The sequence below is a fragment of the Balaenoptera ricei genome, chromosome 1 (genome assembly GCF_028023285.1).
Source record: "Balaenoptera ricei isolate mBalRic1 chromosome 1, mBalRic1.hap2, whole genome shotgun sequence".
In the NCBI taxonomy this organism is placed as follows: Eukaryota; Metazoa; Chordata; class Mammalia; order Artiodactyla; family Balaenopteridae; genus Balaenoptera; species Balaenoptera ricei.
The window spans coordinates 101,027,671-101,053,169 of NC_082639.1; the positions used below are offsets into that span (position 1 = coordinate 101,027,671).

Below are 25,499 nucleotides of genomic sequence, written 5' to 3' on the forward strand. Positions count from 1 at the left end.
ATTAAATAAATATTAAACATGAAAAGTAAAATGTTAATTGGGACTGTCTTAATGAGATGACGTAGTTTTTTTTAGTTTGTGTAGACATGGATGTATATAACATTACTAGGAAGAGATAAAGTCCTGTATCAATTCCATTTTTCATTTTTATTGACATAAGCACTGCATTAAAAAATGCATGTATACATATGTGTATATATATGAATTAATATAAAATTAAATCTCTTAAAACTATCCTTGTGTACCCTTTGGAAAAATTTCCTCCATTGTAGTACCCGAATACTCATACTCCAGTTTTAAGATGCTGAGTGAGATAGGAAATCTTGGATGAGTTTTGATCCAAGACTCAAAGTTGTTAAAAGAGTCACTGTGGCTGTTTACTGTAGAAATCACTTGTCGGGGGTCAGAGTGGAAGAAGGAAGACCAGTTAGACTGCTAATAAAATAATATTTCAGCCAAGGAACAATGGTGGATTGAACCAGGGTGGTATCTGTACAGGTGGTGAAAAATAAGGTGTATATATAATAAAGATCAAATAAAGACTTTTCTCCAAATTCACTTCAAAAAAACAAATTAGTGGGCCAAATTTCTCAACCAAAATCTTTGTTTCCTTGCATTTTTCTTAACCTTTTGATGCCTGCTACCACTTGCCTTTATTAAAATCTAGTACAAGGGAATTCCCTGATGGTCCAGTGGTTAGGACTCCACGCTTCCATTACAGGGAGCATGGGTTCGGCACATGCCACGCAGCACAGCCAAAAAAAAAAAAAAACTATAAAAATCTAGTATAAAAGTGCTTGGTTTTTTTTAACACTTTTTAAAAAATTTTATTTATTTACCTATTTATTTTTGGCAGCATTGGGTCTTCATTGCTGTGCACAGGCTTTCTCTAGTTGCGGTGAGCGGGGGCAACTCTTCATTGTGGTGCGCGGGCTTCTCATTGCAGTGGCTTCTCTTGTGGAGCACGGGCTCTAGGCACGTGGGCTTCAGTAGTTGTGGCACACGGGCTCAGTAGTTGTGGCTCACAGGCTCTAGAGCGCAGGCTTAGTAGTTGTGGCGCACAGGCTTAGTTGCTCTGCAGCAAGTGGGATCTTCCCGGACCAGAGCTCGAACCCGTGTCCTCTGCATTGGCAGGCGGATTCTTAACCACTGCACCACCAGGGAAGCCCAAAAGTGTTGTTTTTGAAAACGATATAATTTTATAGAGAGCAAACTGTCCCCCCACCAATATAATTTACTGTGTGCTCTGAGAATGCAGTGCCTGGAATTAAATTGTCATGGAGTACTTGGGGACATTGAATCAGCTACATTCTCGATTTGCAATGGGAACCCAGAAATCTTGCAGGAGAAATTGTGAAATTGAAAGACTGACGTATGATATGGACAAACCTGTCTGATGGAGAGACTGCACTGCATGGAGGTTGAGCCTGTGCTGGAGCCAGAATGTCTAGTTTGAAGCCTCGTTCCACCACCTACTAGCTGTGTGATTTGGGGTAACTTACTTAGCTTGCCTCAGTTTCCTCATTTGTAAAAGGGCTTTTTTTTTTTAAAACTTTGTTCTCATAGAATTTTTTTTTTTTTAATTAATTTTTGGCTGTGTTGGGTCTTTGTTTCTGTGTGAGGGCTTTCTCCAGTTGCGGTGAGCGGGGGCCAGTCTTCATCGCGGTGCGCGGGCCTCTCACTGTCGCGGCCTCTCTTGTTGCAGAGCACGTGCTCCAGACGCGCAGGCTCAGTAGTTGTGGCTCACGGGCTTAGTTGCTCCGCGGCATGTGGGATCCTCCCAGACCAGGCCTCGAACCCGTGTCCCCTGCACTGGCAGGCAGACTCTCAACCACTGCGCCACCAGGGAAGCCCCTGTAAAAGGGCTTTTGTTACCAGTAGGATCTACTTCAAGGTTGACAATTAAATATTTGTAAAGTGCTAACCGTACCTGGCGCATGGTAGACATGAAATGAATGTAAAAGTAGACAGACCTAAAGGTTCATGAAGGGAACAGAACTGGAGGCAGAAACAAAGATACCTCAGAGAAAAATCTCAAGAAGAGAAACCATGCTGTGGGCTGAACTGAGCAGCGAGTGTAAGGATCCAGCCATTTCCCTAACCTAAGCTATCTTTTACCCCTGACCCACTTGCCCAAACATTATAAGAAAAACACAGAAAAAAAAAGAAAAGAAAAGAAAAGAAAAACACAGTTCTGAAATAAAGGAGAGCTATCAGTAGATGCCTAGTAGCTCTGCTGTGGAGAAAACTGCCCTGATATTGCTGGTAACCAGAAGTGAAAAGAACTTTACAGTTGTCCAGAAAAGAGAAGGAGCACTGGGAATGACATAGCTAAGTGAGCAATGGTGAGAGCACAGCAGGTTGGCAACAGTGAGGCAGAGTAGCCCAAGAATAGCATGAAGGTTTGCAATGGCTGGTTCTGCCACTCTTGGACAGAGCAACTACAGTCATCAGCAGGAGTGGAAGAGGTCATGAGGACCAGCAGAGGAATGCTGAGCTGCAGTTAAGATTTGGGGCGTTTCTGGGGAATTCCAGTGGTTAAGACTCCACGCTTTCACTGCCAAGGGCTCAGGTTCAATCCCTGGTCAGAAAATTAAGATCCTACAAGCCACGTGGCGCAACCAAAAAAAAAAAAAAAAAAAAAAGATTTGGGGAATTTCTGTTAATGTGCCGTATTAGCAATCATGAGTGGGTAAGGCCAGGGGATATAAAGGGGACATCTTGTGATTTAAAGTTCACTTCTCTAAACACAGGTACATAAGCACATGTACCTTGGATTAGCATATCCTTGGACTTAGCAGGAAGTCCAACTTCAGAGCAAGGACCTTCCTAAAGCACATGTCAAAAAACCAAAATTAAAATGGGTGATGTGGAGAAGAGCAAGATTTTTGTCCAGAAATATGCCCAGTGCCACACTGTGGAAAAGAAAGGCAAGCATAATAAATGGTCCTGGATGGAAGACAGGTCAGGACCCTGGGATTCGCTTACACTGATGCCAACGAGAACAAGGGCATCACCTGGGGAGAAATATATTTGGAGAATCCTAAGAAGTATATCCCTGGAAAAAAATGATCTTTGCTGGCATTAAGAAGAAGACAGAAAGGGCAGACTTGATAGCTTATCTCAAAGCTTCTAATGAGTAATAGTTGGCCCACTGCCTTATTTTCTTACAAAACAGAAATGTCTAAACTTCTTTTATGTGTAAGATATTTAAATTGATCTCATATACCAGAATTCAGATCATGAGTGGCTGACAGAATATTTTTTTGGACAGTCCTGATTTAAATAAGATTGGCTGTGGTTAAATTAATGTGATCAGCTTTTTGAATTTTGACAGTAATTCCAGTTCAGCAAGTACTGTCACTGTTTCCCTCTTCTACAGATATAATTAGACTTGACTGTTAATATCAAACTTTTCACAAAGACGGTGAATGCCATCTCAAAACCTATAGAATATTGGTTTTAATTTGGGTTTATAGAACTGATTATATGAGTATAATATTTAGATACTGGGAAAATCACTTTGTCTCATACAATTGAGCAAGACTCACCTGCATTTCAGTTTGCGTTCATTAGGCTGTAAAGGGCTGAAGACAAGGTAGAAACATCCATTTTATCTTTTTGGTCTTAACTATGCCAATCCAAAATTCCCTGTATCCAAAATGTTGCCTTTTGGGAATTCCCTGGCAGTCCAGTGGTTAGGATTCCGCACTCTCACTGCCGAGGGCCCAGGTTCAGTCCCTGGTCTGGGAACTAAGACTCCACAAGCCACGCAGTGCGTCCAAAAAGAAAAGAGAAAAATAAGTAAAAATAAATAAGTAAAATGTTGCCTTTTACTTAATGAAAGGCATTTTAGTGTGGTTTATGTAAAATATCAAAGAATATTTAACACTTCTCACATTTTATAGATGATCTATAAGGTCAGAGGCTTTTAAAAGTCAGTGTGACAAGATATAATAGCAAGTTAAACTTTGCTTTTAAATCCTTTACTATCTGAGTGAGATTAAGTTATAATTCAGGATTGTCTTTAAACAGCTATTCAAAACGACATGAAACTATAAAACTCCTGTATATATGTGATTGGTAATGGTGTCTTTGCAAACTCATTAGAGGATTAAAGTAGAGGAGATACACTATCAGCACAAATTTGTAGATTTTGTGACCATAAGGCTTAAGATAATTAAAAACAAGATCTTAGAAAAAATAAAGTTCACTTCTCAGCATTTCATGATGTTGTGCAAAGCGCTCTTTGACTTCCAGGTGCCATGTTATCTGAGTTTGAGAACCACTAGTACCAAGAAAAGGGGGACAAATGGCAGAGTTCTGAGTCTAATTGCTAGCTCTTTGGCTTTTCTATGTTTCTAAGGCCTTCCAGGAGCACATTGTTAATCCCAGTAATAAACAGGACATTTGAACAGCAGTTTACAATTTACAAAGTGATTTCACACACATTATCTCTAATTCTTGCAACCAGTAAGATACATTCCAATTTAGACAATAAACAGACTTCTTAATGTGAGTGTACTGTAATATATTAGCTGTCTGTTCTTACACAATAAGGTTGTTTTCAACTTTTTGCTATTATAAGCAATACTGTGATAAGCATTGTGATGGATAATACTTTGCATGTCTTTAGTTATTTTTTATGACTATTTCTAAAGATAGAATTGCTGATTCAACAAGTATACCCATTGTAAAAAATTTTAATATATAAATTCAAAGCGTTCTTATTAGGTTATTAAATAACTAGATTATGTTTGATGTATTTTGCTACTATAAATAAAGGTAAATTAACCTGTAATCTTTTTCTTCAAATTTGTTTCTCTGTGTAAAGTTCTCTGCTTCCTCACATCCCACTTATTCCTCAATCTACTCTGGCCTGGCTTCCATTTCCATCACTCTACTAAAACAGCTCTTGCTAAGGTCATCAAGGACCTCCATGTTTTTTAAATCCAGTAGACATATTTTATTCCTAACCTTACTTGTTTTCTCCATGGGATTTCACACCTTTGACAATTCCCTCTTCTGGAATCACTTACTTCCATGGCTTTCATGACACCATACTCTGGTGGTTTTCTTCCTACCTCTTGGACTGCTGTTTTTCTTTTACATACTGTGTCAGGGTCCCCAAGAACAGACTAGAAGAACTCACAGAACTCAGAAAAGTTGGTATGCTCATGGTTATGGTGTATTACAGTGAAATGATACAGATTAAAATCAGCAAAGGTAAAAGTTCCATGGAGAAAATTCCAGAAGAAAACAGGCACAAGGTTCCAGGTGTCTCCTCCCAGTGGAGTTGCACAGGCAGTAATTCTCCCAGCAATGATGTGTGACAACACCTTTGTGCAGTGTTGCCAAACAGGGAAGTCCACCCAAGCCTTGGTATACAGGGTTTTTATTTTGGGGGAAGGTCTGTCCCATACGCATGGATCACCCACATAACTGACCTCAGCTGCTCAAATTCCAGCCCACAGAGGTCAAACTGATATATCATGGTCCAAGGCCTCAGGCATACTAAAACAGATGTTCAGCATAAATCACATTGATAGCTTAAACTATTCAGTCAAAGTGATACAGTGTGGCGCAAGGCCTCAGGCATACAAACCATTCTTATTAGGCAGAGTATTCCAAGGGCTCAGAGGTTATCATCTCCCAGGAGTCAGTCAAGAACAGTTCTAAAAACAAGCCTTTCTTTGGAATATGCATGGTTTGATCAATACAGGCCTACAAAGTTAGCACTTTGCTGTACTCAGACTTATTCAATGTTGGGCTTTCTGAAATATCAGCGCTAGACCCCCTTCTCGTCTCAATCAATTTTCTTCCCCTAGGCAAACTCATCCATGCTTCAGCTTCATTTGCCGTCCATACAATGATAACTCCCAAGTGTATGACTTTAGCCCAGGTCAATTAATATCTCCACGTGAATGTCTCAAAGGCACTGCAAAGTCAGCATGTCCAAGACTCAGTAATCTTTTCCCCAAACCTCTTCATCTTCTTCCACATTCTCTATCTCAATAAATGGTGTTTTGGGCTAGAAAGAAAGATATTTAGAAGATACATTAACTGATTTTATTGACAGATTACATACAGGAGGGGGCCGTCCTTAAAACCTAACAACTTCTTACCACTCATATCTAATCTTTTACCCAGTCCTGTCAATTTGACTTTCTAAATATTTCTCCACATCCCTCCATTTGTCTCCATTTCCACTGTCACCACCCTAAGTCAGCTTACCACCCTCAAGATATCACAAGCCTCATCTCCATATGTACTGTGACTCCCCTATAATTCACTGTCTAAACTGGAGTTGAGTAATCTTTTCAAAGGAAACTGATCCCTGCTTCCCCAATCCTTATCTTCATGGCTTTCTCTTACTCTTAGGATGAAAAACAAAATCCCTAAGGGCCACTAAGGCCCCGTTTCATCTGGCCTAGACTACCTCTCTAGCCATATAATGTCTCACTTTTCCCTTGCTTTCTACATTCTGGCTACATTGGCCTTTCAATTTCTTCACTGTGCCATGCTCCCTCTTGCCTCAGGGCCTCTGCACGTTCTGCCCTCTAGGTGAAATGATTGCTTCTCCTACCACCACTACCACCTACTTTGCAGAGTTAATGCCTACTCAAACTTGAGGTCTGAGCTCAAGCAGTACTTCCTCAGAAAGCTCCTGTCTAGATCAGTTTTCTTTGTTGTATATCCTCATTGATCCCTCTTTCTGGGACTTCCCTGGTGGCGCAGTGGTTAAGAATCTGCCTGCCAATGCAGGGGACACAGGTTTGAGCCCTGGTCCGGGAAGATGCCGCGGAGCAGCTAAGCCCGTGTGCCACAACTACTGAGCCTGCGCTCTAGAGCCCGCGAGCCTAGAGCCCGTGCTCTGCAACAAGAGAAGCCACCACAGTGAGAAGCCCACACACTGCAACGAAGAGTAGCCCCCGCTCACTGCAACTAGAGAAAGCCTGTGAGCAGCAACGAAGACTCAAGGCAGCGAAAAATAAAAAATAAAATAAAGTAAAACTAAAAAAAGATTCCTCGGGCTTCCCTGGTGGTGCAGTGGTTGAGAATCCTCCTGCCAGTGCAGGGGACACGGGTTCGAGCCCTGGTCCGGGAAGATCCCACATGCCGCGGAGCAGCTAAGCCTGTGCGCCACAACTACTGAACCTGCACTCTAGAGCCCACGAGCCACAACTACAGAGCCCACGTGCCACAACTACTGAAGCCTGTGCTCCTAAAGCCCGTGCTCTGCAACAAGAGAAGCCACCACAAGAAGCCCGCACACCGCAACGAAGAGTAGCCCCTGCTCGCCGCAACTAGAGAAAGCCCGCGCGCAGCAACAAAGACCCAACGCAGCCAGGAACAATAAATAAATAAAATTTTTTTAAAAATTAAAAAAAAAGATCCCTCTTCATAGCTACTTGTGAGGACCAGTATAGCATAATGGTTAAGAGCAGGGGCCAGACTATTTGGGTTTGAATTCCAACTCTATCACTTATTGGCTGTATGACCTTGGACAAGTTACTTAACCTCTCTCTGACTCAGTTTCATTTCTGCAAGTGCGTATAATAGTGGTGGGCATAATAAAACTATATACATATTATAGTGCATATAATACATTATTTATGATTAAATTAATGCATGGAAAGAGTTTGGAATAGGGACCAACAAATATGAGTACATAATATTTCATTTTATCATTTAGGTCTCAATTTGCAGTAATGCATTCATTAGTGTGATTATCTGATTGATATTTGTCTCATTAACCTCCATGAAATCAGGGATGATATCTGTTTCTGCTTATCATTTTATTCATGGTACCTGGCACATGGGTGCTTATAAATATTCAATAAGTTAATAAGTGATTTTTTTAAATTAATTAATTTATTTTGGCTGTGCTGGGTCTTCGTTGCAGCGTGCAGGCTTCTCTAGTTGCGACACACAGGCTTAGTTGCAGTATGTGGCATCTTAGTTCCCCAACCAGGGATCTAACCTAGGCCCCCTGCACTGGGAGTGTGGAGTCTTAACCACTGGACCACCAGGGAAGTCCCAATAAGTGATTTTTAGAAGTAGAATTACATTGGATCCAAAAAAATGTACATATTAAATGTTTTCTAATCAGAGGAAGGTTTATCTTTGTTTATAAGAAGGGAGAGACTTGGCCATTTTTCTGCTTAAAGAAAAGAACTAATAATAATCCAGAATTTGAAAATAAAGGAAATAAAGGAAACTTTTACCAAAGCAGACTCCCTAAGAATCTGGGAGAAAATAGGAATATAGAACACATGATGGGTAAATTAGCCTTGGAATAAGAGAAAGAATATCACTGCCTGGAAATTATGGGAAAGAAGATAGAGTACTGTGGAGATGTAGGTAATTTTGTGCCTTAGGGGATGTGGATAGAAGAGTAGGAAAAGCCTGTGTAGCCTCTGAGAAAGAAGCAAGGCTGTATGCTGAGAGAGGGGCATCAGTAAGGTTAGTTGGGCAGTTAGAATTCTTCTGGCTGCAAGTAACAAAAGATGGTGGAAAGAAGGGTTATTGTGAAGGCAATCAGCATTGTCTATTATAACTGATAAATATTAAAAATAGTCACTGAGCTCTTCTTCTTACCTGTTTCTTTTCCCTTCCCCAGCGATTCTGCCCAGAAGCCATTAAGCGGGATCAACAATGTGGGTATTTGTGCCTGAGAGGGAGAGCAGCTGTGCTCCAGGGCAGAGTCAGAGACTAAGCAGGGTTTCCCCCTGGGGAGAGGGGTCAGCCTCTGCAGGATGAAGAGAGAGGCTTCTACATCGGAGGGTGGGCCATCAGGAGTTTGGAGAACAAGCAGGGTGAAGAGTGTGTCCTTGCAGGGGATTATCACCCAGCACAGACAGTCAAAGCCAGAGAAGAGTGGGGGCACCCAGCATGGGACATCAGAGCCAGCACAGGGTGAGGAGGGTGGCCAGCACAGGGGGATGGCCTGGCCCTGGCATCAGAGCCCATGATGGATGGGGAAGGCATCTGTGTAGAAGGAAGGCCCGGTGTAGGGCTTTGGTCTCTGAGCAGGGTAAGGAAGACATCCAATGGGAGAACAGCTTTGCATGGGCAGGGGTTAGCCCAGCATAGGGTAGTCTGAGAGGATTAAGAAGGGCATCAGTGCAGGAATGGAACCCGTCATAATGTGTCAGAGCCTTGGTGGGGTGAGGACATCCTCCTCAGTTACAAATATGGAAAGAGAAAACTAGAATAAACTCTGCAATGCTGGGTTGGAATTGTGGTATCTGTGTCCTCATGGGTGTCAACATATAGAGATAGTTATAGAAATAAATACATAAATGAGACATAAATGTATAATTGTATATGTATGTATATATAATGGAAGCAAAAATTTTACCTCTACCCTCTTAAGGTCTCTGGCTGGGCCTGAGAATTAAATTGACATAAGACAGATTAAGGGACTTCCCTGGTGGTCCAGTGGGTAAGACTCCATGCTCCTAATGCAGGGGGCCCGGGTTCAATCCCTGGTTGGGGAACTAGATCCCGCATGCATGCCACAACTAAGAGTTTGCATGCCGCAACTAAGAGTCCACATGCTGCAACTGAGTCTGCATGCCACAACTAAGAAGTAAAGATCCTGCATGCCGCAACGAAGACCTGGGGCAGCCTAAATAAATAAATAAATACATATTTTTTTAAAAAACATTAAGAGGAGAAAAGCATACAGATTTATGTAATATAAGTTTTACGTGACTTGGGAGCCCTCATAAGGAAATGAAGACCCAAAGCAATGACAAAACCTAAGGGCTTATATATTAAGTTGAACAAAGAGGCAATTGTGGAAGAGTAACTAAAATATATGGGGAGACTAAAGGAAGATAAGAGTTATTTTAACAATATCTGTTGTATACAATTTTCTCAGCGTCGACTCCCTATCTCTGGTGATAAGAATGTGTCTTTCCTCCTGGTATAAGGAATACATCTTTTACATGGGGGTTTCATCTCCTGCTTTCAGGTAGAAAAGGGGAAGTCAGAACACCATTCCTGCACCTGCTGTTTTTTAAGAACATTTTGTTCAAAATAATCCTTAGGCCATAGTAGCACATTTTGGGGTGGCATATTCTGCCACCCTTTACATATTTATGTGGATGTATATGTGTGTACATAGAACATATATTCCTTAGGTCTCCACTGAGAGGCTTGAGAGCAACAATACCCCAATAGCAACAAATACACCTAGCACATATTGTACATCAACAATACTTCAGGAAAAAAATTAAATTAAAAAAATAAAATTAAAGTAGATGTTACAGATTCACAGCCCCTCATTTACAATTCTAAAACTTCACAGGTTTTAAAAATCAGAAGTTTTTTGTTTTTGTAATTTTTGGCAGTAAAACCTGAAGTCTGCTAAAAATAATAATAATAATAATACACCTAGCACCCAGATCCTAGCTCTTAAATACTCTTCTCTTTTAAAAAGAACTAGAGCCCTTTGGTGAAATAGCTGATTCCAAGCCTACAGCAGAGAAAACAGAAGATGAGCCTGGAATATTTTATTGTTGCAGGTAAGGAAGTCTTCATAAAATGATGGTAACATGTTAAAAGGTAAGAAAAGCCAGCTTTAATGAGTTTTGAGTAGCCAAATCTGGAACAATTTGAGCATCAAAATAAGTAATGATAGGAACAGATTATAACACACAATAAAATAGGAAACCATGAATCCAAACTGATGAAAAGAAATAAATAAATCGAAAGTTTGTTGAGGAAATTTTATTAACATAGCCTCAAAGTTTACATATTTGCATAATTTAGTATCTCATTTATATACTTAACGTAGTGTCAAAATATTACTCACAAAATATTTATTAATTACAAAGAAAAAAGGAGTAACTTTTTAGTGGAGAAGAGTAGCAGACACTACCTTAATCACGAATTGAATTTAAGCCACCAGTAATGAGACAAATCAAAAGTATATTAGGATGGCATGAGAACACAGAACACAATTCTTTTACATTCCTGCTAAAATTGTATAACCTGCATCTAGTCATGAGGAAACATCAGATAAACACAAACTGAGAGATATTCTACAAAACAGCATGTCTCCAATCTTCAAAATTTCAAGGTCATTTGGAAACCACGTTAAGAAGATGGCAAAGCTGCAAGATGGAAGAAGCATGGGATCTTGAATCACTATCTACTGATCAGAACCACTGGTTTTGGAATTTATGGAAGTGATAATTAAACTTCTGCTTGAGCCACCATTCACTTGGAGGACCAAAAGAAAAACTATCAAGGTCACAAACATCAAGGAGAGACTGAGGAACTATTCCAGATTGAAGGAGATTAAAAAGACTGACAAAATGGAAATCAAAACCACAATGAGATACCACTTCACATACATTAGGATGGCTATTATCAAAAGAAAAGAGAAGAAAAAAAGAAAAGAACAAGTGTTGGCTTTTACTTAGAGAAATTGGAACCCTTGTGCATTGCTGATGGGAAAGTGAAAAGGTGCAGCCACTCTGGAAAACAATATGGCACTTCCTCAAAAAATTATGCTTAGAATTACCATGTGATCCAGCACTACCACTTCTGGGTATACACCCAAAAGAACTGAAAGCAGGAACTTGAAAAGATATTTGTACATCAATGTTCATAGCAGCATTATTCAGAATACCTAAAAGTTGGAAACATTTCGTGTCCACTGATAAATGAATGTATAAACAAAATGTGGGGGCTTCCCTGGTGGCGCAGTGGTTGAGAATCTGCCTGCCAATGCAGGGGACACGGGTTCGAGCCCTGGTCTGGGAAGATCCCACATGCCACGGAGCAACTGGGCCCGTGAGCCACAATTACTGAGCCTGCGCGTCTGGAGCCTGTGCTCCACATCAAGAGAGGCCGCAATGGTGAGAGGCCCGCGCACCGCGATGAAGAGTGGTCCCCACTTGCCGCAACTAGAGAAAGCCCTCGCACAGAAACGAAGACTCAACACAGTCATAAATAAATAAATAAATAAATAAATAAATAAATAAAAGAACGTGAATTTCTAAAAAAAAAAAAAAAAACAAAATGTGGTATATACATACTATGGAATATTATTTAGCCTCAAGAAGAAAGGAAACTCTGACACATGCAACAACATGGATGGAACTTGAAGACATTATGCTAAGTGAAAAAAGCCAAACACAAAAAGACAAATATTGTATGATTCCACTTAAGTGAAGTACCTAGAATAGTCAAATTCATAGAAACAGAAAGCAGAATGGTGGTTGCCGTGGTATGGGAAGGAAAAAAAATGGAGAATTATTGCTTCATCGGTATGAAGTTTCATTTTGGAAAGATGGAAAAGTTCTGGAGATAGATGGTGGCAGTGGTTGCACAAAATGTGAATGTATTCATGCCACTGAGCTGTATATTTTTAAATGGTTAAAATGATAAATTTGTTTTGATACAAAGGACATTTCTGAATCGACTGGTAAAACTTAAATGGGTCTGAGGTAGTAGTGATGTATGGTCTTTATAGTTGTGCTGTGGCTACTTAGGAAAATATCATTTGTAGGAAATACATGAAAATGTTTGAGAATGATGGGGCATCTCTGTTTGCTCTCAAATGATCCAGGAAAAGAAAAATACATTTTTCTGCTGTGCTTATCTTATAACTCTTTAACATACTTAAGATTATTTCCCCAAAAAATTTAAAGGTAAAATTAAAAGTGGAAATTAGCAGTGGTCTGTTAAATAGTTGAGAATAATGAATCCTGGGTTAGTTTTAGCATCAGGATTTAAGCACAGGTCTCCTAGATTATAGCCTTGGACCACTTTCACATAAAGTCAGTACGATGTTAATATAATAAAGACTCCATTGTAGTATGTATTTTTGTATATATGGTGTTTTATTTGTTAAAGGTTGGCTTTTTCTAACTACCTAGCACATTATTGCGTTATGAATCACCATTCTCCAGACAATGTATCCTTAGGAAAGATAGCCATAAGTTAATAATAAGGAAAAGAGAATGGAAATAGGAAACCAAGGCTGATGGACAAAAAATTGTGTCTGTATTCTAAAACTAACTACAAATGATTTAAAATTTTTTTTTTGTTATTTTGTATTATACTTGTCATAGAAATGTGTGGGTTTACTAGAGGAAGTTAGTTACAACTAACTTCCCTTAGTTGTAAGTATACTATGGTCAATAGAAAGTGCTGCCTACTTTTATATTTTATTTGGCCTTAAAAAGGTTGTCTTTTATTATGTAAATATACAAATTAATCACTGAAAGGAATGGTCCAGGGATTGGACCATTTGGAATTGGAATAGAATTGCTAAGTATATTGATGGCTAATGTCACTGAAAAAGCAGGGAAGAATTGGGATCCGGAAATGGCCTTGGATAGGTGGGATGCTCTGGGGGCAATTCTTCTCAAGTTAATGGACAGAGGGAAGATGTCAAAGGTCAGGGGCCAAATCTGGCCTGCTTTTGCATGGTCCCAGAAGGTAAGAAAGATTTTAATGGATTAATATTTGCAACTGATCAGAGCCCCCAATTAATTAATGTTATTCCTAAAAAAAAAATCATTCTTCTCATTGGTAAACCTTTTATATAAAAACCCATGTAATATCCTTGATTTTGCCTCTTGGCCTTCAAAGTCTAAAATATTTACTATCTGCCCCTTTACAGAAATGTTTGCTGAGCCTTGTTCTAGAGGTAGAAAATGGTCTATGTTCATGTGAAGAATGGAGTTGCAGCAAAAGTTGGAATTCTTGACAGACTCAATTATTTGTGAAGAGGTGTCTGCTGAGAGTGATGGAAAAGTGGCTGATAGGGAATAAAATAGTTGAAAAGTTTTGAAATAATTGCTGTGGGAAGTGCCCACATATGATAAAGGGACAGTTCAAATCATGGGGAAGAGTTAGATCTTAAGTGATGTTTGTGCAACTGGCTAGTCATACACAGCAAAAAGAAAATTAGGTCGTTACCTCACTCCTTTGCCAAATAACTGTGGATAGATGAAAATTAGAAATGTGAAAGAATGAAAACATTAAAGTACCAAAAGGAAGTTTGGGTAAATGTCTTTTATAAATGTGGTATGAGAAATGTCTTTTGAATCTTGATGAATATTTAAGAAATAAAAGTTGAGGCCATACCTTTGACTACATAAAAAATTTAAAACAGATATAGTCCTCCTCCCTTAAAAAAAAAAAAAATATATTCAAGGCTAAAAAGCAATTCACAAATGGAAAAATATGTACACAACATACATGATAAAGGGTTAAGATCGTATCTCTTAACAGTATTTTTTATTGTTTATTTTTAAAATTTTAATCAGATGAAGTTGATATTCTTTGTTCTATGAAGGCTGTCTTAGTTATGCAAATGTAATTGGTGAAGGCACCCACTGTCCTGCAAGAAGATTCTAACAAAACTTTTTGGTATGTTGGACTTCCCTGGTGGCGCAGTGGTTAAGAATCCGCCTGCCAATGCAGGGGAAACGGGTTCAAGCCCTGGTCCGGGAAGATCCCCCATGCCACAGAGCAACTAAGCCCATGTGCCACAACTACTGAGCCCGGGTGCTGCAACTACTGAAGCCCACGCACCTGGAGCCCGTGCTCTGCAACAAGAGAAGCCACCGCAATGAGAAGCCCGCGCACCGCAACGAAGAGTAGCCCTTGCTCGCTGCAACTAGAGAAAGCCCGCGCGCAGCAACAAAGACCCAACACAGCCATAAATAAATAAATTAAATTTAAAAAAAAACAACTTTTTGGTGTGTGTGTGTGTGTGTTTCTTTCCAATTAGCAGCTGCCTCACCTTGGTTTTACCTAGTGGGTCACTGGAGAGGACGTGACTCAGTTTGCCTTAGAAGCCTAGTACCCATAGGGAAGAGGAGACCAAAAACCCTTTATGCTCACCAAGATCTGAAGTTAAGGAAAATTTATGTGGATGTGCAAAGACTCAGTGGCACAGGAGGACTGAGTAGACACCAGTTCTAGTTCTCTCTGTATTTGGCTATTAAAAGAGGAATCTATTGCCCTTTGGGCTGAGTAAGCCCCCCTCAGTATTCTTGGACAATCAGTGGAGACAAGGGAAAACCACAATGGAGAAAACTAGACTTTCTTCTAATAGGGCATGTGGCAGGCCTTGAAAATTAATGGATGTACTTGACCACATTTGTACCTTGAGTTTGTGGAGCAGATCATACTAGTTACACTAGTATAGAAAGAACTCTTTTAAAAATCAAGAATAAAGGTCCTACTGAATAGCACAGGGAACTATATTCAATATCCTGTGATAAACCATAATGGAAAAGAATATAAAAAAAAGATGTCTAAAATAAAAAAAAAAAAGAAAGCTACTGAACCACCCCCCAAAAAAAAAACCAAGAAGAAAAAAGTATTCAATATAGAATAAACAAAAAGCATGACCAACCAATCATATGAGAATAAAAATAAATGCATATTAAGTGCATGAAAATGTTAAAGGTGCACTGGTAATCAAAAGAACTATACAAATAAAAAGTGACATTATTTGTCACAGATCAGATGGTTCAAGAAAATATTATTCAGTGTTGTAGATGTGAAAAAATATATATATTCCCATGTACTGTAAGTTAAGCGGTGTAACACATTGTCATTATGTATTAAAAAATAATATGTATATTTGTTTAATTTTAGAAAATAAATAGAAGAGGGATTTCTAAGGAAATAATTGGGCAAGCACCCAAAGATATGAGAACATTTGTTGTAGAGTTGTTAGATAATACATACAATTCATGAGTACAATAAACTAATTTGTGCCTCGGAGTAGAGTTCGGTAAAAGAGATTGGTGCAATGCCTTCCAAATTTATAGGAGTCCTACGATTTCCCTTTTTTTTAATGTCTGTATTATTGAAAGCTCATTCACTGCCCTCCACTACCAAGTCCTACCCCCAACTATGCCTAAGTTGCTGGAAATTCTGTCAGCTATTCTTAACAAGAACAAAAGAAAGCAGTATCAAAGTTGAATGAGAAGGAAAGAAAAAGAGGGTGAAACCGAGAGTAACCATCAGATCCATTAAACTATAACTTGCTTAAAAATAGTAAACTGTAACCTGCTTTCACTGATCAAGCTTGCTTTGTTTTTACAAAAACTTGCATATCCTCCAAGCGTCATGTAGCCTAAACAATGTCACAAATCTTAAGATGTTTGCCCAAGTTGTTTTTCAGGAATTAGTCAGCTGTTGTCCATTTCGAGCTGGTTAAGACTTGCTGGGACCATGGACCCTCCAACTGGACACGCACAACTGTCCAGTTGATGACCTTTTGACATCAGAGAGCCAAAAACTCCACCCTTAGCACATGGCTAATGCCGCCATTTTCTAAAAATGTGTCCAGGCTTCCCTGGTGGCGCAGTGGTTAAGAATCTGCCTGCCAATGCAGGGGACACAGGTTTGAGCCCTGATCCGGGAAGATCCCACATGCCGCGGAGCAACTAAGCCCGTGCGCCACAACTACTGAGCCTTTGCTCTAGAGCCCACGAGCCACCACTACTGAGCCCGTGTGCCACAACTACTGAAGCCCGAATGCCTAGAGCCCATGTTCCGCAACAAGATAAGCCACAGCAATGAGAAGCCCGCGCACCACAACAAAGTGTAGCCCCTGCTCGCCACAACTAGAGAAAGCCCGCGCACAGCACCAAAGACCCAAAACAGCCATAAATAAATAAATATAAATAAATTATTTTAAATAAATAATAATGTGTCCAATGAAGAAGCATGTAGCTTAGTTTCGCCTGTGTGAAACTTTACCTCATCTTTTCCTTATTTCCAGTCGCAGTGTTTGGCTTGCTGTGTGTCAGGCAAAGGAACTTGGCCTGGTAACAGGAAGTACTGGGATTTCCCAGTCTACAAAAATTTTGACTTTGTCTATGGCTATAAGGAACTGAAGGATGCCTCCTGGTCTTTTGTATTAGCACGAGGGAAATCCTAGGGGGCTTCACATGAAATGTAAATATGATTTAATCATTTCTAGAAAGCAGACTATTTACCGACCCTTTCCAGGTCATTACTAACAGCTCCACTTGGACCAATTCATATGCACTTGTTCTTTATGTATAATGGAAACCATATAACTTATCATCTAAACCAAAATGCTTGAGAATGAAAGGGGATGCTGTTAATAATTATGCTGCAATTGTCCTAGGAAAACCAGGGCAAACAGTCACCCTATTTACATACCATATGATTTTGCCATGCTGCAGGGGGAAAACAGATCTAATTGAGTTCAGATATTAGTAGATGTAAATTGAAGTAAATTGAAACACAAATCAGATAGATAGCTACCTAGCTAGAAAAATAGATACTGATTTGTGAAAGATGTAGAGACACATGGCACAATGATTTTAATAGATATCCATTTTGTAGTATAATACAGTCCACTAAATTTTCTTTTTACCTGGCTTCTGCTTCACAAATATGCTGATTTTATTACAACGACTTTAACAATTTTGAAAAATGCTGTTGCTAGTTCTTTAAACAGTATTTTTTTTTAATCCTCTTGGGCTTTGTTTTTGTTTTTTTTTAATAAATTTATTTATTTATTTATTTATTTTTGGCTGTGTTGGGTCTTCGTTTCTGTGCAAGGGCTTTCTCCAGTTGCGGCAAGTGGGGGCCACTCTTCATTGCGGTGTGTGGGCCTCTCACTGTCGCGGCCTCTCCCGTTTCAGAGCACAAGCTCCAGACGCGCAGGCTCAGTAGTTGTGGTTCACGGGCTTAGTTGCTCCGTGGCATGTGGAATCTTCCCAGACCAGGGCTCGAACCCGTGTCCCCTGCATTGGCAGGCAGACTCTAAACCACTGTGCCACCAGGGAAGCCCCTGTTGCTAGTTCTTTAGACTCTTGTCCTTTTGTTACCGAACCAGGTTCACTTGCCCCATAGACGCCAAGGTTTGCAGCAGAGATAGGGTTTATTCATGAGACAGCCAAGCACGGAGACAGGAGAGCAAATCTCAAATCCAGCTCTCCCAAAGGCGAGGGGGTTTGAACATTTATGGGTAAAGGGCATAGAGTGGTCAGAGGTGCAGGGGAAGGTGACTGGAGGTAAGAAAAGAGGAAGTGAGGTAAGTGTTGCTCTGTGCAGGTGCAGCTGGGCTTCATGCTCCTTTGTAGGATGTATGTTCAGAAAATGGCGGTGTTAGCATGATCTAAGGGTAGAATTTTTGGCCCTCTGACTCAAAAGGTCACCTATGGAACACCCGAGCAGGCCCGGTTAATGGGTCCATGGTCTCAACCGGCTTGATGTGGACAAGAGCTGACTCAGTTCCTGAAAAACAGTTTGAGCACACATCTTAAGACTCACATCAGAGATGCTATCTATAAGGGGGTGGTGAAGGGAGTCTTGTGATACATTGTCTAAGCTACGTGAAGCTTGAAGGGCATGCAGTTTTGCAAGCTTGATCAGTGAAGACAGATTACAGTTTAGTATTTACTAGACCAGGAAGTTAGTTTAATGGATATAACTAATGACCATCCTCAGTTTCACTTTTACATATTTTAAAATCGAAAAGGTAAGGAGTGGCAGATACAATAGATAGGCTCATTCAGCCTTCATTTCAAACCCTTTTTTGCTTACCTTAATCTACCATAGAGGCTTGTGCTCCCAGACCCTCTTGTTGCTAAGTGTGACCATGTGACTCAATTCAGGCTAATGAGAGTTAAGTGGAAGTCTGCTGCTGCTTATTCCTTTTCCTTCTTCCTGTTTGGAATGTATAAAATATTTGATGCACAGCATCCATTAGCAAGAAAGCAGAACAGGACTGCTAACGAACTGGTTTCTTCTTACTGTATGTGTGTATTGGGTTTTTTTTGGAAAAAATGTGTACATATTTGTATTTCTCCTTTTTTATTATACAAAACTCAGCACACCATATATATTATTTTGTGGCTTACAATTTCACTCCTCATTAGTACACAGAGATCTTCCTTCTTCTTTTTAATGGCCACATAGTATTCCATTCTGTGAATTTTAAAATCAAACCTCAAATTTGAATAAAAAGAAAAACAAATAAACTTCCAGTCCTTCCCTCCCCACCCCCAGAAGGACTATGAGTTTGGGATTAGCAGATGCAAACTATTATATATAGGATGGATAAACAACAGGTCCTACAGTATATAGCACAGGGAACTATATTCAATATCCTGTGATAAACCATGATGGAAAAGGATATGAAAAAGAATATATGTATGTATAACTGAGTCACTTTGCTGTACAGAAGAAATTAAACACAATATTATAAATCAACTATACTTCAATAAAATTAAAAAAAGAAAAACAAATAAACTTAATTGTATATAAAATGATATAACCTCAGGGACTTCCCTGGTGGCGCAGTGGTTAAGAATCCACCTGCCAACACAGGGGACACATGTTCGATCCCTGGTCCGGGAAGATCCCACATGCCGTGGAGCAACTAAGCCCATGCGCCACAACTACTGAAGCCCACGCACCTAGAGCACGTGCTCTGCAACAAGAGAAGCCACCGCAATGAGAAGCCCACGCACCACAACAAAGAGTAGCCCCCGCTCGCCGCAAGTAGAGAAAGCCCATGTGCAGCAACAAAGACCCAATGCAGCCAAAAATAAATAAATAAAATAAATAAATTTTTTAAATGCTTAAAAAAATACTTTATAAAATGATATAACCTCAGAGAGAAAAATAATTAATTCAAATAATTTTGAGTACAGGTTTCTCCAGTACTGTACACATTTAGTGGGGTATGATTTGAAGACAAACAGAACTAAAATGAAATCTTAAAATTCTACTTAGGAAATTTGTTGTTGGTAGTGATATTGGTGTTGCAACTCTGAAACTCTTGTGCATAATATAGGGAAGAGCAAATAATTGATATTGAGACCCGGGGTTTTCTCTGTGGGAGAAGGAAAATAAAATATAGAATGGTGGAAAGTGAGGAAAGACCTTGTGATGTTTGATTTGAATTGGAGGGGTCACTGTATACTGATGGTTTTTGTTTTGTTTTATTTTTAAGTGCATTTCCTAGCTTTGTCCACTGAAAAGGCCTAGAAGCAATGACAACCCAGAACAATTTCTAAGTATTATTCTTCACTATAAAGAATCAGAACTCCTTAAAGAAATGGCTGAAACCAGCTCTGGGGCAGAGAAAGCACAAGGTAAGCCTGCAGTGTTTGGCTGTGCCAGAAAGCAAGGAACTGTTCAGAGACTATTGGGAACAAAAGGACAAAGGAGCCAATGTGAAGGGTCTCCCACTGTCCAAATTTGAGACAATATGGGAATCAAACAGCATAATGATGGTAAAGGATTATAACATGCTGGGATTTTTTTTTTTTAATTCCACAAGTTCACAGTGACATCAGAGAGACAGGGAGAGAAGCAGATGCTGTTGATGCCTTTTTCCACATTACCCTCAACCCACTTGAATTCTTTTCTATCCACAGTTCCCATCATTCTGACAGATGCCCACCTTCCTGCTCTGCCTGAGGTCTTTCTCAGGAACCACTTAGAGTGTATGGCTGCTGAGGGAGGCAATGGGAAAGTGCAGAGGGTTAGGAAGCGGGAGGATAGTTAATACATCCAGGGCAGCTCTTAACTAACAGATGTTGGGATTAGCAGCACAATTCTAAGGAATTCAACATCGTTTCTCATTGGGACTGAGGTCCAATTATCCACAGCAGAACTGTTCACTGATAAACCGTTTACTGGCTTTTCCTCCTTGCCCTGTCTAACTTTCCCCATTTCCTCTGTTCCTCTGGTATCATCTCCCAAATAAACTACCCACAACCAGGTTTCTGTGTCAGGGTCTACTTTGGAAGGACAAAAAGTAAGAGTTAAAGAGACTAGATAAAGGGGGAAAGGGTAAGCTTGTATTATAGAAGAATGCCAGCTAATACATATAAAAGGAATGATAGACTTGGGAAAATCACCATTTTGCAACCTCGAATTAAAATTTGATTCAGGCAAGAACTATTAATTTATGCTAAAATTATTATGAAAGGTTAATGGGAAACAAGATATTCACATGGTCTCAAAGTATCACCCACCCCTCAGATTACTTAATGATTACAAGGAGATATACATGTTAAGTGGAAAGACTGGTCACCACCTCTGCCAAGTTGTATTAGTCAGCTCGGGCTGCTATAACAAAATACCATAGATTGGGTGGCTTCAATAACAGGAATTTATCTTCACAGTTCTGGAGGCTGGGAAGTCAAGATCAAGGTCCTGGCCAATCTGGTTCCTGGTGAGAGCTCTTTTCCTGACTTGCAGATGGTCACCTGCTTGCTGTATCCTCACATGACAGAGAGAGAGAGAGAGGCAAACTCTTTGGTGTTTCTTTTTTTAAGGACACTAATCCCACAATAAGGACTTCATCTTCATGACCTTATCTAAACCTAATTACCTCCCAAAGGCTTCATCTTCAAATACCATCATTTTGGGGGTTAGGGCTTTAACTTATGAATTTTGGTGGGACACAGTTCAGTTCATAACACCAGAGATCACAATTAACATCACAATAATTGGGTAACCTAACATTATGTGCCTTCTGATTTTATGCAAAAAAAGTGTACAACATGTATTTTTGCTAAAATATTTCATTTATTGCACTAATGGAGAAACAAAGGAATAAATCCTGGGACTTCCCTGGTGGTCTACTGGTTAAGACTCTGCGCTCCCAATGCAGGGGGACGGGTTCCATCCCTGGTCAGGGAACTAGATCCCACATGCTGCAACTAAGACCCGGCACAGCCAAATAAAAATAAATAAATAAATATTTTTTAAAAAAAGAAAGAAAGAAATCCTGAATGTGGAACATTCTACAAGAAAACTGCCCCAGACTCTTCAAACAGCATAATTAAACATTTTTAAAAAGCCAGGAGAACTGTTCTAAAAATTTAAAAGAGTAAAGAGACATAACACCAAATGTAAATTGTGAACCTTGAAAAAAAAAGCAACTATAAAAAAGAAAGACATTTTGCAGACAATTGGGAACATTTAAATATGAACCTAATATTAGATGATTAGACATTATTGTTGATTTTCCTAGATATGATAAAAGTAATGTGGTGGTAGGAGAATATCCTTATTCTCAGGACAAGCATGCTTTACCCCATTTACTTAGGGGTAAAGTAATATAATATCTGCAACTTACTTCCAAAAGGTTTAGCAATAATAAATGAAGTAATAAACAGTTTAAAAAATAATAAATAGATCAAAAATTTAAAAATAAGGCAAGTGTGACAAAATGTTAGCAACTGGTGAATCTAGGTGAAAAATGTTCATTGTGCTATTCTTTTAAGTTTTCTATAGGTTTGAAATTTTTTAAAAAACTGAAAAAACGTAAATATTATATAGAAGCCATATAAATGTTGTTTTTGTTGCCAAAGTGGAAAAATGCATCCTTGTGAATGCCTTTATTCCAAGTCTCCCAGGCCAATGTGTCATCTCTTTCATGCTCTATGATGCTGAATTCTAGGGCTTCAATAAAAAGCTTCTCTGGGACTTCCCTGGTGGTGCAGTGGTTAAGAATCCGCCTGCTGAATCAGGGGATAAGAGTTTGATCCCTGGCCGGGGAATATCCCACATGCTGCGGAGCAACTGAGCCCGTGCGCCACAATTACTGAGCCTGCACACCTAGAGCCCATGCTCCGCAATGAGAAGCCACCGCAATGAGAAATGAGAAGCCCACACCGCAACGAAGAGTAGCCCGCGCTCACTGCAACTAGAGAAAGCCCGCGTGCAGCAACGAAGATCTAATGCAGCCAAAAATTAATTAATTAATTAATTAATTTTTTTAAAAAAGCTTCTCTAACTCTTGACCACTCCCCTTAAAAGGTACTAGGTCATTTCTAATGTTTCAGTATTATGAATATATTTTACGTATTATTCCTTTTATATCCTTAAATACTTGCTTAGAATATCTGCCATTAATCCTAAGAATCCTTAATTAAATGATAGTTTCTACTTCAGAAGGCAATCACTACCACAGGTCCATGGTTACCAGTTACATGGTTCCTTCTAGACCTGGTTCTGTGCAGATTCATGTTACCCAACTTCAAGTTCACTTTCCCTGCTATTCAGCAGTTCTCTAGTCAGCTCCTTTTAACTTACTGTAAAGCAAACAATATGTTTTTTTAAGACATCAGTTTCTTAAGCCCTCATTACACAACTATGCCTACCTTTTCCTAAAATTAATATTTATTGACAAGTAATACAAGAACATGTTATCTTTATAAAATGGTGGAACATTGCAAGTTTAACTGACTTGTGACCATTTATATCTTCTGCTTATTCTGTGCTAGGCACTGTTCTAGTAATAAATAAAAAAGACAAAAATCCTTGCTCTCATGGAATTTACATGCTAACATGGGGAAGCCAGACCCCAGATTATTTAAAATATATAACTCATGATTGTTCTAAGAGCTATAAAGAAAATAAGGCAGGGAAGAGGAAAAGGGACTGCAGAAGAGATTATTTTGTGCAGTGTTCTGTAGTTTCGCCTTTCACCTCTTTGGTTAAATTTATTCCTAGGAATTTTATCCTTTTGGATGGTATTATAAATGAAATTGTTTTCTTAGTTTTCTTTTCAGATTGTTTGTTGCTAATATATAGAAACACAACTGATTTTTGTGTATTGATCTTGTATCCTGCAACTTTACTGAATTCGTTTATTAGCTCTAATAGTTTTTCTGTGGATACTTTAGGGTTGTCTACGTATAAGATCATGTCATCTGCAAATACAGATAGTTTTACGTCTTCCTTTCCAATTTGGATGACTTTTATTTCTTATTCTTGCCTAATTTCTTTGGCTGGAACTTCCAGTACAAGGGTGAAGTGACAAAAACAACTATCCTTGACTTGTTCCTGATCTTAGAGGGAAAAGCTTTCAGTCTTTACCATTGAGTATGATGCTAGATCTCACACTTTTATAAATGTCCTTTATTAGGCTGAGGAAATTCCCTTCTATTGGTAATGTATGCTCTTGAGTTGGATTATTTTGTTATAAAGTATATTATTGGGACAATTGGTAAAACTTGAATGGGGTTTGAGGTTTACATAGTGTTAATTTTCTGATTTTGATGATTGTAATGTAGTTATATAGGAGAACAACCTGTTTGTAGGAATCACACACCAAACTATTCAGAAGAGTTGTGCATCATATGCTCAAATGAAAGTTCTCTGTACTATTCTTGTTATATATCTTGAAATATATTTTTCTGTGAGTTCAAAATTACTTCAAAATAAGTATATTCCTTAAGTAAACATTTTTGTTCAAAGAAATCCACCATAGACAAAGTTTAACAAATGACTGAATGAGATATTTGCAATCTAAATTCAATAAGGGATTAATATCTAGAATACAAGTAAACTCTGGTATATTAACAGGGAAAAAAAATCAGCAACCCCTGCAGAAGAATGAACAAAGGATATGAAGAGATAATTTAGAGAAGAAGAAACTCAAAAAGCTACCAAGCATATGAAGAAATGCTCAGATTCATTGATAATCGGACACATTTAATTTGGAACAAAACTGATATGTCATTTTAGTTACTGTATTAACTGGGAACCTTCATGCCCTGCTAGTGGGGAATGTAGCCAGGTGCACCCTTGTGGAAAGCACGTTTGCTCAAATTAGTCAAACTAAAGGTAACCGTCCTCTATGTCTGACAGTTTCCCTCCTGGGTATATATCTCAAATTCTCCCATGGGCCTATGCAAGGAAATATATAAGGATATTCACTGCAGTGTTATTTGTGATCATGAATAACTGGAGGCTGTCTGGGTGTCCCTGCCTGGGAGAGGGGGTACTCACCATGGAAATCCATGCAGAAGTTGGTAGCAACAGACTAGTTATACAGCTAGCAACATGGATGGTTCTTAAAAACATGTTTTTAAGTAAAAATCATAAGAAAATGATACTGTACATTTTAAAATGGTGAAGACAGTAAATTTTCTGGGGTTTTTTTTTTACCACAATAAAAAAAAAAACGAAATGAGAGGTATTACAAAACATGATTTTCCATCTTTGTTAACTAAAAATAAGTCATACTAAAAAGCTGTATACATTTTGTAAGAACAAATACAAATAAAAAGATGTACTTTTTAAAATAATTATTTAAATTATTTATCATCTGTTTTAATTCCTCTGCTTCCTTTTATAGATGTGATTTCCTCCCCTACTTTTTCTTCCTTTTTGGCTAGTTCTACTCTCTTTACTTTAACCCGCGAGTGCATGTTTCCCTGGGTGTGGTGGCCAGTCTTTTGGGCACTGCCTATTGGGGAAGGTTGGAAAGCCAGACCATAGTCTTTGTCAACCCAGAGAAATTTAAGTAGAGAGAAGGGGAGGAGTCCTAGGTGCTACAAAACTAGTGAAGCACACCACCTCCCCTTGCTCTAAGCAGCAATTCAGCATTTGGACTTCACTGTCAAACCCTCTGGGAGAAGAACCACTAGGAGGAAGTACTCCCTGGATCGTCATCTACCAGCCATGGTGGTTTGGAGAGTAAGAGAGCAGGAGTAGTGCCC

The 25,499-nt window shown here is 39.1% G+C and overlaps 1 long non-coding RNA gene and 1 pseudogene across 7 annotated transcripts in view; both read left to right on the forward strand.

Moving 5' to 3' along the window:
• The window catches only part of LOC132369118 (uncharacterized), a 63,155-nt gene that overhangs the window by 1,592 nt on the left and 36,064 nt on the right, over positions 1-25,499 (forward strand). For 2 of the 7 annotated variants that reach the window (XR_009504269.1, XR_009504266.1), the window contains exons 2-3: positions 19,988-20,129; positions 21,168-21,217. This is a non-coding gene — a long non-coding RNA (uncharacterized LOC132369118). The other 5 variants (XR_009504263.1, XR_009504271.1, XR_009504264.1 and 2 more) reach the window with 5 other exon arrangements.
• On the forward strand, positions 1,839-3,423 carry LOC132369114 (cytochrome c-like; annotated as a pseudogene).